At 41.6% G+C, this 14499-nt stretch overlaps 1 protein-coding gene across 1 annotated transcript in view; it reads right to left on the bottom strand.

Annotated features, from left to right (window-relative positions):
* GNB4 (G protein subunit beta 4) overlaps nt 1–7135 on the bottom strand; it is a 69866-nt gene extending 62731 nt beyond the window's left edge. Inside the window, exon 1 of the mRNA XM_004003133.6 lies at nt 6998–7135. The gene's annotated coding sequence lies outside the window, so the exon portion shown is untranslated. The remainder of the gene's footprint in view (nt 1–6997) is intronic.
* Between the last annotated feature and the right edge of the window lie 7364 nt (nt 7136–14499).

The following is a 14499-nucleotide window of genomic DNA, read 5'->3' as shown; positions in this document are numbered from 1 at the left end:
TGAGAAAGAAAAGATGCAAAAAGCAAAGGAGAAAAGGAAAGATATACCCATTTGAATGCAGAGTTGCAAAGAATAGCAAGGAGAGATAAGAAAGCCTTCCTCAGTGATCAGTGCAAAGAAATAGAGGAAAACAGTAGAATGGGAAAGACTAGAGATCTCTTCAAGAAAATTAGAGATACCAAGGCAACATTTCCTGCAAAGATGGGCTCAATAAAGGGCAGAAATGGTATAGACCTAACAGAAGCAGAAGATGGGATAGAAAGAATACACAGAAGAACTATACAAAAAAGATCTTCATGACCTGGATAATCATGATGGTGTGATCACTCATCTAGAGCTAGACATCCTGGAATGTGAAGTCAAGTGGGCCTTAGAAAGCATCACTACGAATAAAGCTAGTGGAGGTAATGGAATTCTAGTTGAGCTATTTCAAATCCTGAAAGATGATGCTGTGAAAGTGCTGCACTCAATATGCCAGCAAATTTGGAAAACTCAGCAGTGGCCACAGGACTGGAAAAGGTCAGTTTTCATTCCAATCCCAAAGAAAGGCAATGTCAAAGAATGCTCAAACTACTGCACAATTGCACTCATCTCACACGCTAGTTAAGTAATACTCAAAATTCTCCAAGCCCGGCTTCAGCAATACGTGAACCATGAACTTCCTGAGGTTCAAGCTGGTTTTAGAAAAGGCAGAGGAACCAGAGATCAAATTGCCAACATCCACTGGATCATGGAAAAGCAAGAGAGTTCCAGAAAAACATCTATTTCTGCTTTATTGACTATGCCAAAGCCTTTGACTGTGTGGATCACAATAAACTGTGGAAAATTCTGAAAGAGATGGGAATACCAGACCACCTGACCTGCCTCTTGAGAAATCTGTATGCAGGTCAGGAAGCAACAGTTAGAACTGGACATGGAACAACAGACTGGTTCCAAATAGGAAAAGGAGTATGTCAAGGCTGTATATTGTCACCCTGCTTATTTAACTTATATGTAGAGTACATCATGAGAAATGCTGGACTGGAAGAAACACAAGCTGGAATCAAGATTGCCAGGAGAAATATCAATAACCTCAGATATGCAGATGACACCACCCTTATGGCAGAAAGTGAAGAGGAACTAAAAGCCTCTTGATGAAAGTGAAAAGGAAAGTGAAAAAGTTGGCTTAAAGCTCAACATTCAGAAAACAAAGATCATGGCATCCGGTTCCATCATTTCATGGGAAATAGATGGGGAAACAGTGGAAACAGTATCAGACTTTATTTTTGGGGGCTCCAAAATCACTGCAGATGGTGACTGCAGCCATGAAATTAAAAGACGCTTACTCCTTGGAAGAAAAGTTATGACCAACATAGACACCATATTAAAAAGCAGAGACATTACTTTGCCGACTAAAGTCTGTCTAGTCAGGGCTATGGTTTTTCCAGTGGTCATGTATGGATGTGAGAGTTGGACTGTGATGAAGGCTGAGCGCCAAAGAATTGATGCTTTTGAACTGTGGTGTTGGAGAAGACTCTTGAGAGTTCCTTGGACTGCAAGGAGATCCAACCAGTCCATTCTGAAGGAGATCAACCCTGGGATTTCTTTGGAAGGAATGATGCTAAAGCTGAAGCTCCAGTACTTAGGTCATCTCATGGGAAGAGTTGACTCACTGGAAAAGACTTTGATGCTGGGAGGGATTGGGGGCAGGAGGCGAAGGGGACAACAGAGGATGAGATGGCTGGATGGCATCACTGACTCGATGAACGTGAATCTGAGTGAAGTCCGGGAGATGGTGATGGACAGGGAGGCCTAGCGTGCTGCAATTCATGGGGTCGCAAAGAGGTAGACACAACTGAGCAACTGAACTGAACTGAACTGATGAAAGTAAAAGAGGAGAGTTAAAAAGCTGGCTTAAAACTTGGCATTCAGAAAACTAATATGGCATCCGGTCCCATGACTCAAGGCAAACTGATGGGGAAACAATGGAAACAATGAGAGACTTTATTTTGAGGGACTCCAAATCACTGCAGATGGTGACTGCAACCATGAAATTAAAAGACGGCTTGCTCCTTGGAAGAAAAGCTATGACCAACCTAGACAGCATATTAAAAAGCAGAGACATTACTTTGCCAACAAAGGTCCTTCTAGGCAAGGCTATGGTTTTTCCAGTAGTTATGTATGGATGTCGGAGCTGGACTATGAAGAAAGCTGAGCCCTGAAGAATTGATGCTTTTGAACTCTGGTGGTGGAGAAGATTCTTGAGAGTCCCTTGGACAGCAAGGAGATTCAACCAGTCCATCCTAAAGGAAATCAGTCCTGAATATTCATTGGAAGGACTGATACTGAAGCTGAAACTCCAATCCTTGGCCACCTGATGTGAAGAACTGACTCATTTGAAAAGACCCTGATGCTGGGAAAGACTGAAGGAAGGAGGAGAAGGGGACGAGAGGATGAGATGTTTGGATGGTATCACTGACTCAATGGACATGAGTTTGAGTAAGTTCTGGGAGTTGGTGACGGACAGGGAAGCCTGGCAGTCCATGGGGTCGCAGAGTCGGACACAACTGAGTGACTGAACTGAACTGAGCCCTAGAATTTGCCATTTAGCTTTGGGCAAACTAGCTGCGCTCACTGCTACTAGGGTGTCATTAGTTCTAGCCCTTTCATTACACAGAATTAGCAATTATATGCATGTCTGTATGAATGGATATTTTAATCACAAGTTCATATGGATAACTCTAATTCCCATCCAACATTGCCGAGGTCTTCACTGCCCTCTTCTATTTCCTATTTTTATTTCCCTTCTTCTATAGTGAAAATCCTAGTTCCCAACATAGCAAGGAATTTACTCATTTGCTCAGTCCTACAATACACACAGAACAATTGTAAAACTGCTATTTCTCTACCACTATACATAACAGCCTACTACACTTGGTTCAAGATTTCTTGTTTTTATTTTTGTAAGTCCTTTTATGTTAGGTTAAAGGTATCTAATCAAATTCTGTGTTAAAAGTTTACTTGGATTCATTTTCTTTTTATTCTGAGAATTTGTTATTAAAGTACAGTCAGTTCATCTGCTGCTGTCTGTATTCAGTTTTAGAAGTTTTTTCCTTCCCAACCTTGTTAATTTCATTTAAGAAATATATAAAATATTAAAAAGTTTCCAAAACTCATAACTACACAAAAAGGTGTGACAGAGCATAGCCACTCCCTCCACCATCCCTTTTACTCTGTTCTTACCCATTTCCCACAGATAACTAATTAATTTATGGTTATCTCTTCTCTATTTACTTTTGCTATATCAAAATATTATGTTTTCTCCATATGGAACAGAGAAATGGGACAGAATACTGGATCAAGAAAGAATTTTAAGACGGAAGACATAACAGAATGTTTGAATTATTTTGTAAATAATTCCACAGAAACTGAAAGTGAAGATGTAGAAGGGACAGGATAATTACAGAAGGAAATATCCATCAAAATTCTTTCTGGCTTAATTTGAGGGACATCGAAGAAGTCCCATAATCCAAAATAGACTGCCATACTGTTTGAAACCTTCCAAATTACTAATATCTATGGCTCTAGAGAACTCACATAAAAATAGGGTTATTATTTAGAAGGATAATTAAGCTAACGCTACCTACTAATGTTGGGCTTCCCTGGTGGCTCAGTAATAATGAATCCACCTGCTAATGCAGGAGATATGGGCTCAATCCCTGGGTCAGGAAAATCCCCTAAAGAAAGAAATGGCAACCCACTCCAGTATTTTTGCCTGGGAAATCCCATGGACAGAGGAGTCTCACAAAAGAGTTGGACACAACTTAGCAACTAAACAATTACAACCTATCAATGGCAGTAGGAGAAATTCTGCCCTGGCAAGAGGGAAGTTTCAAACTTGAGCTAGACATTTAAGAGGAAAAGAGGTGAGAAGAGAATGGCTAAGACGACATTTAAGAGGAAAAGAGGTGAGAAGAGAATGGCTAAGACGAGGACCTATATAATAGCACTGACAGACAACAATGATCGCACTAGAAAAATAAGCTCACATCTCTAGGAACATCTTGGAAATTTTACTTATATGCTAATGAGTAACAGGGTTATTCCTCATGATGCTATCAGTGTGGCACAGAGGGAAGAACATAAACTTCACAGAGAGGTCTGGCCTTAAATCCCAAATGAATTACCTAATAGCTACATAACCACTGGCAAGTTATTACTTAACATCTCAGAGCCACAGTTTTCTTACCTGTAGAAATGGATAATGTCCTTTTTACCATGTTAGCATAGGACATAAACAGAGTAACGTACAGCATTGCCCCTGGCCCAGATGAGTGCGCACTCTCAGGCGTGTTCAACTCTTTGTGACCCTATGGACTGCAGCATGCCAGGCTCCTTTGTCCATGGAATTTTACAGGCAAGAATAATGGAGTGGGTCGCCATTTCCTTCTCCAGGGGACCTTCCTGAACCAGGGATCGAATTTGTGCCTCTTGCACCTGGCCCAGAACATATGTTTAATAAGTAGTTCCTATGATAAACGCAGATTAACAACGTAAAGTGCTACAATAACATGCCTGAAAGGAATCTGTGAAATCACACCATCTCAGGCAGTATTTGGGGCTTTCTGGGCAGCTCAGCAGTGAAGAATTCGCCTGCAGTGCAGGAAACATAGGAGACTTGGGTTCAATTCCTGGGTCAGGAAGATACCCTGGAGGAGGTCATAGTAATCCACTCCAGTATTCTTGCCAGGAAAATTCCAAGGACAAGGAGCCTGGTGGGCTACTTAGTCCACGGGGTCACAAAGAGTGGGACCCAACTGATCATGCACATACGCAGGTGGTACTTGGTAAGAGAAAAAAAAATGTCCACGTAATTCCAATTCTCAATTTTCAGAATGTCCCAGAATCTATTTTTAAAGGTATAAAAATATATGCTGACATACTAAAGTGCCAGTGATTTAAAAGAAACCATTCTAGGGAGATGTTGATCAAACGTTAAAAACCTCTAGTTATAAGATGAATACCTTCTGGGCATTTAATGTACAACATGGTGACTACAGTGTGGTTCAGATGGTAAAGAATCTGCCTACAATGCGGGAGTAACCCAGGTTCAATCCATGGATCAGGAAAATCCTCTAGAGAAGAAAATGACAACCCACTCCCACATTCCTGCCTGGAAAATCCCATGGACAGGAGCCTGGTGGGCTACAGTCCATGGGGAGGCAAACAGTCAGACACAACTGGGCAGCTAACACTTTCACTGCATACTTGAAAGCTCCGTAGAACAGATCTTAAATGTCCTATACACACACACACACACACACACACACACACACACACAGAGCTAATTATAGCAGGTGATAGATGTATTAACTAACCTTAACTTCCACAATCATTTTGCAATTTATATATCAAATGATCACTTTGTACACTTTAAACTTACACAATGTTATATGTTAATTGTATCAATTATATCTCAATAAAGCTGGAGAAAGTAATAATATAAATTATTCTGCAAGTTAACTGCTAACAACTCAGAGTAAACTAAGGAATGCCTACAGCTCACAAAGAAATGAACATAAATGTATTACAAGCAATATTACCCAATCTTATAATTTTATAAATTCGTATACACACAAGAGAATTAAGGACACTGAATAAAGCAGTATTCTAAGTTTCTATTTTACTTTCAAAGTAATCTACAAACCAAAATGTAACATGGAAAGTCTTAAATGACCTTTAACTAAATACTGAAAAATACAATAAACTTTCAGTGCCTAGAATCAGTAATAACCCCAAAGCCCCACATAAGAGTCTTAATATGTGCAATGGCAATGAGACTCAAAGCATACAATTTTATCCTATAGACCGTCGTTTTCCTTGACAACTAGTAATGATTTCTCTTTCATCTTAGTAAATCGGTGTGTGGTCTACTTCTGTTCTAGAAGATGCGCTTAAAGGTCACAATCTCAATTTGCAATACTAAGATGATTAGAATGCATCAACAACGCAATGCAGAATGTCTTAAGAAAACTTTCCAGCAGGGTGCTAATCCACAGACAGAGCTATTTTGCTTGTGGAGGGAGAAAGACGCATCCACACCCTTTACTAAGAGAAAAGGAAGGAGTGGGGAAAAAAAGGAAGAGAGAGAGAGAGACGCACAATAACAAAGCACTGCTTCCATAAACAAATGAAAGTCTGTTCTTAAACTTTGGGAAATTCTATCTTCCTCTACCAAATAGCAATAAAACTACAAGGCAATCTTTTTTTATTTTTTAAATATAAATTTATTTGTTTTAATTGGAAGTTAATTACTTTACAATATTGTATTGGTTTTGCCATACATCAACATGAATCCGCCAAGCAGAAAAAGACTACGGAGAGAAAAGGAAAAAACATTTTATCATGTACTGAACTTACAAGTATTCAAAATCCTTAATCTCCACCTCCACCAAATATCCACCAAATATTGATCATCACATCCTTTTCAAAATAAATCTAACATGAAAATACTGGACTCATTTTTAGCACTCGGTAGAGAACTTTCCTCTCTCCCAGCGCTCACCACCCAATAACCCTTCTGGGCAGCCCTGAATAACCGCTATTCTCGGGACAAACAAGAACTCGCGTTCCAATACCCTGGAGGGGCCTCCAGGCGCGGAGAGAAACTAGGGGTCTGGAGGCCAAGGACCACTGACCGCCCCTCGCTGCCCAGAGCCAGCGGTCCGAGCCGCCCAGGAAGTGCCCGAAGCGGCGGCCGAGCGGCGGTCCCCGCACCCGAGCGGAGTGCCATCGAGGCGCACCCGCCCCGTCCCTCCCAGGCAAGGTCCGCCTCCCGGAGTCCCCAGTCTTCGAGTCAGGAGGGACCTCGCCGACCCCGCGCCGCCTTCCAGAGCCGGATTCCGCCCGGGCGGCCCCGCGCCGCCTCTCGGGCCGGGTTCCGCCAGGGCGGAACCGCGGCGACTCCTGCCCCAGCGGGACGCACCGACGAGCTGCAGCTCGCGCAGCCGCCGCCTACCTGGAGGGACCTGGGGCCCGCGTAGACTGGGGGTGCGGAGGTCGGCTGGGCGCTCAGCAGCCCCTGGCGCGCGAAGCCAGCGTGCAGAGCGCAGTGCACCGCGAAGACCAGCGCCGCGAAGATCCGCCGACCACACCCAGGCCCGCGCCGCCCAGCAGCCAACTCCGCGGCGCGCGGGGCCGGGGCGGGGACGTGGCTCGAGGCGCAAGGCACGAGGCACGAGGCGCGCGGACTCGGCGGGGACGCGCCGCGGGCGCGCGCAGATCCTGGAGCTTGCGCGTCCGGGGTCGGGGGGCGAAAGCTGCTGGCGCGGCGCGCAGCTTTTGCTTCCTATTTTTTCTCTCGTTTCCTGCTAGAAGGAGAAGAAAAACATTAATTCCCCGGGCAGTTTCGTTTTCTTGGTGAGGCGCCTGGACTCCGAAGCACACTTCTGAGGAGCGCCCAAGTGATGTGGCCAGTTTCCTTCCTGCCACCGCGCAGGCCTCAGCTTGCTCTTGGGCTGGATAGAGGGGCTGACTTAGGAGACCTCAAGGTTCCATTTAGGTTTCACATTCTGTGAACTGAAGCCCCGAGACTTCCAAAATTGCCTTGGGATCCCAGCTCTATTGTCGCTAGTTGTGTGACCGTGTACCGTCTCATGGACTGTTTCATCGTGGGCAAAGTAGGGCTAGTGTACCTACCTCGTGAAGGTGCGAAATTTTTTAATGAGGTAACGGTTGCACAGAGCCTGCCTCTGAATAAATGATCAACGCTTGGAAGTTATTGTTACTGCTCTCGTTGATGAAACCGGGCCTTCCAGATAACCCTGTCAATTCTCTCATCTCTGCATGAGTTAAACCACATGCAACCGACTTTTTCCAGATTTCTAGGGCTGTTTTATGTTTAAAATGTCATAAAATGAATGTATCTACCCAGTTTGCTTCCTCTGAAGTCAGTGCCGCCCGGGAGCAATTTTCCTCTCCCCCCACCCCCATCTTTCTTCTGAGTTAAATCCAGTTTGACAGACTGTTGCTATAGCATTCCTTCTCTGACGTCAAACAATTTAAAGAAACAGCCCCGGGTAGCGAAAACTGCAGAGGAGTTCTTTGTGGAGTTTCTGTGAAGAAACGTTCGAACAATATCCTGAGAGAACTTTAACACCTCCGCAGCCTTCGATTTCTTCTTCAGCAGCTCCCTGAAATAAATTTTTTAGTACCTTCATGATGAGCACACCCTGACTGCAGCAGTGGAGAAGATGTGACCGCTTTGTAGAAAAGCCAGACCATGACAAAAATGGAAACAGCTGTGGTGCTAGGACGATGAAATTATAGGTGGTTCCCCACCCCCCACCACCAGATTTTTATTTTCCTTAATGTGGGGTGCTTGTTTCCATTAAGAAAAAGGAGGAGACATGCCAAATCTTCTACATATATGTGTCTGAAAAGTTGATTGGGACCTGAATAGTTTGCAGCCGTAACTATTTATGTTTTATTAATCAAATCCTGAGCATTATCATTGTCATGTTTAAGAGGAAGCAAAGGGAAATTATTATTTAAGGAACTCCTATTATGTACCAGGCTCCCTGCTTTCTTTTGTACTTAGAGAATTGTACTTAATTCTCATACTAATTTTTCAATGTGCAGTCTATCTTTGTTTTACAGATCAAAAAAAAAAACATAAGGGTCAGTGAGATTAAGTAATTTATATAGAATTACACAGTGTCACAGACTTTATATGGAATTCAGATTGGATCGACTCCAATGCCCACCTTCTTTCAGATTCTTTTCTGTCCCCTGCCTGTGCACTGGCACTTAACAGATATTATAGTTCTTTGAGAGGTGGTTGGGTTAAGATTATCAGTTGAAAAGCAAGTTACTGGTATTTAGGAAAACCCAATGGAAAATACTGAGTTATTCTCTTCCAGGAAAGATTAGGGGAAATATAAATCAACAGCTCCTAAACACAAAAACCTGAAAAAAAAAAGTTACAAGAATTTTATTGCCAATTATTTGGAGATTTATGAATAAGCTACATAAAATGATCACTTCAACCTTCCTGAAAATTTGATGTGGACCGAGAAATTACTGAAAGAATAAAGTCCAAGTACAAGAAAGAAAAGTTTAATTATTATCCAAACTAGTCCACGTCCAAGAATATTACATTTCTGTTTTGCCACATCTGCTGCACATTTCCCTGAAAAGAATACTTACTTGTTAAAGGACAAGCCTGTATTATAAATCTGAAAGTGGAAATGATGAAAAGAATTTCTTTAGCAGGAATAATTTTCTAAAAACACAGCGATACATCTAACTGATCCAGCAATTAGTAATCTTTCACATGCTAATGTAATCCATGTAGAAAGACAGAGAGAGAAGGAAAGAGAGGAAGAAGGAAGAGAGAGAGAGAAGGAAGAGAGAAAGAAAGAAAGGTAGGTATTATTAATATTCTTCAAGCCTGTGGATTTGTGTAGACAACTGTGTAATGATGTATCCTGCCTGCTTCTAATAATTAAATCCAGTGTTCTTGTGTTTGGATTCCACTGGCTGATATTTAGGTTTCTAACTCATTAAGCCCATGTTGGCAAATCCTATTCTATTAAAAGAGGATGGAGAGGGGGTCTCCCCTAGAGAACCTTGGAAGACAAAATTCCTGTCTGTTTCATCCTTGTGTTCTTTGTGATGTTTAGCAGAATACCTTGTAGATTCTAAGTACACGGTGGACAAATGAATAAATAAAGGCACCTGGCTACTTCTTTTACTCAGCCTTCATACCTGCCTCCTCAGGCCCCTACTCAGAATCATAGAAAGGAGAAGAGGGATCACTATTTTTCTGGGAGTTCAGTTGTCGTTGCCTCTGCAGGGTGTTTTGCTCGCTTATAACCAAATTCAGAGAAGCTCTGCTGTTGGTTCTATATTGGATGAATCTGAAACCCATTCTCAGCAAGCTACGGTAGAATCCACAGTGCATAGGTTCATAACCTCGGCTTTTAAATCATACCCTCAGTTCAGTTCTGTTCAGTCACTCAGTCGTGTCCAACTCTTTGCAACCCCATGAACTGCAGCATGCCAGGCCTCCTTGTCTATCACCGACTCCCAGAGCTTACTCAAACTTGTGTCCATTGAGTCAGTGATGTCATCCAACCATCTCATCCTGTCATCCCCTTTTCCTTGTGCCTTCAATCTTTCCCAGCATCAGGGTCTTTTCAAATGAGTCAGCTCTTAGCCTCAGATAGCCAAAGTGCTGGAGTTTCAGCTTTAACATCAGTCCTTCCAGTGAACACCCAGGACTGATTTCCTTTAGGATGGACTTCTTTGATCTCAGTCCAAGGGACTCTCAAGAGTCTTCTCCAGCACCACAGTTCAAAAGCATCAATTCTTCGGTGCTCAGCTTTCTTTATAGTCCAACTCTCACATCCATACATGACCACTGGAAAAACCATAGCCTTGACTAGATGGACCTTTGTTGACAAAGTGATGTTTCTGCTTATTAATATACTGTCTAGGTTGGCCATAACTTTTCTCCCAATGAGTAAGTGTCTTTTAATTTCATGGCTGCAGTCACCATCTGCAGTGATTTTGGAGCCCCCCAAAATAAAGTCAGCCACTGTTTCCACTGTTTCCCCATCTATTTCCCATGAAGTGATGGGACTGGATGCAATGATCTTAGTTTTCTGAATGTTGAACTTTAAGCCAACTTTTTCATTCTCACTTTCATCAAGAGGCTCTTTAGTTCTTCTTCACTTTCTGCCATAAGGGTGGTATCATCTGCATATCTGAGGTTATTGATATTTCTCCCAGCAATCTTGATTCCAGCTTGTGCTTCTTCCAGCCCAGTGTTTCTCATGATGTACTCTGCATAGAAGTTAAATAAGCAGGGTGACAATATACAGCCTTGAAGTACTCCTTTTCCTATTTGGAACCAGTCTGTTGTTCCATGTCCAGTTCTAACTGTTGCTTCCTGACCTGCATACAGGTTTCACAAGAGGCAGGTCAGGTGGTCTGGTATTCCCATCTCTTTCAGAATTTTCCACAGTTTATTGTGATCCACACAGTCAAAGGCTTTGGCATAGTCAATAAAGCAGAAATATATGTTTTTCTGGAACTCTTTTGCTTTTTCAGTGATCCAGTGGATGTTGGCAATTTGATTTCTGGTTCCTCTGCCTTTTAGAAATAGTCTAGTTTTGTTTTTCTGAGCCTATTTTGCTGTCAGACAATGCCAAGTACATTATGAAGAACACAACAGTCAAAGTGTACAATATCCCAGTACAGGACTGTTGTATGTGTTGTATACATTCCAATATTGTATTCAGGATGACACCAAGTTCTATAAATGGCATATCTAAAGTAACAGGTTTTCTTCTAACTACAACTAAATAGTTCAAAAATGTTAATGGAAAATTTTTAATAGGATTTGTAGCAGAGTTCCTTAAGGATGTAAGAAGCAAATCCTTAGACTCTAAGAAGTGAGTTGATGTGTTGTCTCGGACATCCTTAATCCTGGGCAGTCATGTCCAAACCCTTCCCTCTTGCTCACACACATTGCATTTTGATATCAGCTCTTTTTACAGTTTATATTTTGAACCCGCCTTTACCGTGTTCTTCTGATCTGTTCTCTAATACAAATAAGTTAAAGCTCTTGCATCTTTCTTCTCAGGTTCTCTAATGGCAATTTGGGTCTATTGTCTATATGCACATCAGTGACCTTAGTCACTGTATTTGATTAATAATGTCTGTCTCAGGCATAGGAGGGGAAACAGAATCACCCAAGTGTATATTTGCCGCACTAGGTCCTATGGTTCATGTCTCTGGAATCTGTTATTGAAAATGGACAGGCAAATTGGAAAGAATACTAAACTGCACATCAGAAAACCTGATTTAGAGCTTTGGCTCTTGTACTAAATATCTGTGTGAGCAGGTCATAACCTGCCTGCATTCTGACTTCTTCAGTATACAAAATGGGAGTGCTGGATCTTAACAGGATTGGCAAATAGCAGTGATGCCATCACTCAGTACTGTGCCCTACATATAATTTCACTAATCAGAAAAGGACTTTTTCCCTCTAAGCCTCATTACCATCCCCCAAATTCTTCTGAATACAGGTATCCCCCAACCTTTTCAACAGTTAATACCACTTCACATTTATGAAAGACATATATTAGAATCTGTTTTTTTACTAACTGAAAGAAATCCAAGAATGATTTTTGCTTTTATGGGGGAAAAAAGGCAAAGGCGAAAATAGCATTCAGCATTTGTTTTCCAACAGCCCTGGCAGAGGGAGTGCACACCCAGAGCAGCAGGGAGCGTGGCACCACCCAGCTCCTTTCCTGAGAAACACACTCAGCATCCAGCCTCCATAGCTTTGAACTGTGTCTGTGAACATCTGGGCTTTATCTGGGTTTATTTTGTGCTTCTATTAGCAAGACTGGTCCTGACATAATTACTTCTTCACTTTAGACCATTTTGGCTTACAAATGGTTTCCTAAGAAGGTTCTGCTTTTGAATAGTGGGGGAAACCTGTACCACACACCAGGAAGGCACTCTGATCTACTGGCTTATAAGTGAGAAAAAGCATTGAATTAGGGGGCTTCCCAGGTAGCACTAGTGGGGGACATCCCAGGTTGTGCTAGTGGTTAAAGAACCCGCCTGCCAATGCAGGAGATTTAGAGATGTGAGTTTGACCCCTGGGTCCAAAAGATCCCCTGGAGATGGGCATGGCAACACACTCCACTGTTCTTGCCTGGAGAATCCCGTGGACAGAGGAGCCTGGTGGGCTACAGTCTATGGGGTCGCAAAAAGTTGGACACAACTGAAGCGACTTAGCACTCATGCATGCATGCTGTGTGACCAGCCTTCTCCAAACTTAGTGGATTACCACAACAGCAATTGTTTATATTGCTCACAAAAGCCTGCTTAGGCAGGGCTCTGCTGACACTGTCTGCTCTTTTCTGGACAGTGTCAGTTAGTTTGACTCTACGTTCAAGATGGCTGGGTGATATGGCTGGCACTATTGGGCTAGCTGTTGGTTAGAAGATCAGCCAGGGTCTTTGTTCCTCTAAAGTTAAGCCTTTCTGTGGGCTACTTGGAATTCCTTACGCTACAGTGGCTTGGTTCCAAGAGCAAGGCTTTTAAGAGAATGAGGAAATGTATAGAATTTTTATGACTTAACTTTGGGAAGCACATAGTGTAGCATTCAGCATTCTCTCTTGGTCTGAATAGTCACAAATTCAAGTCATAGGAACATAAATCTCTTTTTAAGAAAAAAAATATTTTTGATTGAAGTTTAGTTGATTTACAATTTTGTGCCAATCTCTGTTTTACCGCAAAGTGACTCAGTTATTTACATATACACATTCTTTTTTAGATCTTTTTTCATTTTGGTTTATCACAAGATATTGAATACAGTTCCCTGGGCTATACATTAGGACTTTGTTGTTTATCCAGTATAAATGTAATAACTTGCATCTACCAACCCCAAGCTCCTAGTCCATCCCTCTTCCCCACCTCCCCTTGGCAAACACAAGTCTGTTCTCTATGTCTATGAGTCAGTTTCTGTTTTGTAGATAGATTCATTTCTGCCGTATTTTAGATTCCACTTATAAGTGATATCATATGGCGTTTGTCTTTCTCTTTCTGACTTACTTCATTTAATATGATAATCTATGCTTGCATCCATGTAGTTGCAAATGTCATTTTGTTCTTTTTATGGCTGAGTAATATCCATTGTATATAGCGACATAAACTTCTTGACGGAGGAATAGCAAGGTTCTAGAAGAGTATGTAGGTTGACACCTATTGTTGCAGCCATTCTTGAATATTTTCTGACCCTGGATTAATGTGTGAATCTAAAATTCTACTTTCCATTCCTTTTTCCCATTTAACATTGCTTTTGTTTATTTATGCTAATATCTAGTAGATATTTCAAACAATGGAAAATGTCTTGTTTTCTATGCTAGTTTGGTTTTGGGGTTTAAAAAAATTTTTTTTTAAATTATCATGTTGTGAAATTGATCTTTTTCTTTTGGTATGTGGTTCTATGATTTTAAAAACATGTACAGATTCCTGTAACCATAACTACGATCAGGATACAGAACAGTTCTATCATCCTCCCCAATTTTCTCATGCCATCCTTTCATTATTACTATTATCTTACCTCCCTCCCTAACTCCTAAAACCCATTGGTATGTCTTCCATCCCTACAGCATTGTCTTTTCAAGAATGTTATTAATATACAAATGGAATCATACTGTATGAAACCTTTTGAGACTAGCCTCTTTCACTCAGCCTAATGCCTTGTTCCATCTTATTACTGTGTAGTAGTCCATGGTATGAAAGTACCACAGTTTGTTTACCTATTCACCTGGTCAATGACATTTGGAATGTTTTCCAATTGGGGGCAATTATGAACAGAATTTCTATAAATACTTATGTACTATCCAAATGGCAGTGTTTATGTTAACTTATGTTTTTATATTTCTAGAGCAGATAACCATGAGTGGGATTGTTATATTACATGATTAGTGTATG

This window comes from Ovis aries, chromosome 1 (genome assembly GCF_016772045.2).
Source record: "Ovis aries strain OAR_USU_Benz2616 breed Rambouillet chromosome 1, ARS-UI_Ramb_v3.0, whole genome shotgun sequence".
Taxonomy (NCBI): domain Eukaryota; kingdom Metazoa; phylum Chordata; class Mammalia; order Artiodactyla; family Bovidae; genus Ovis; species Ovis aries.
The sequence above is the reverse complement of the archived record's forward strand: the minus strand, read 5'-3'. Positions and strand labels throughout refer to the sequence as shown.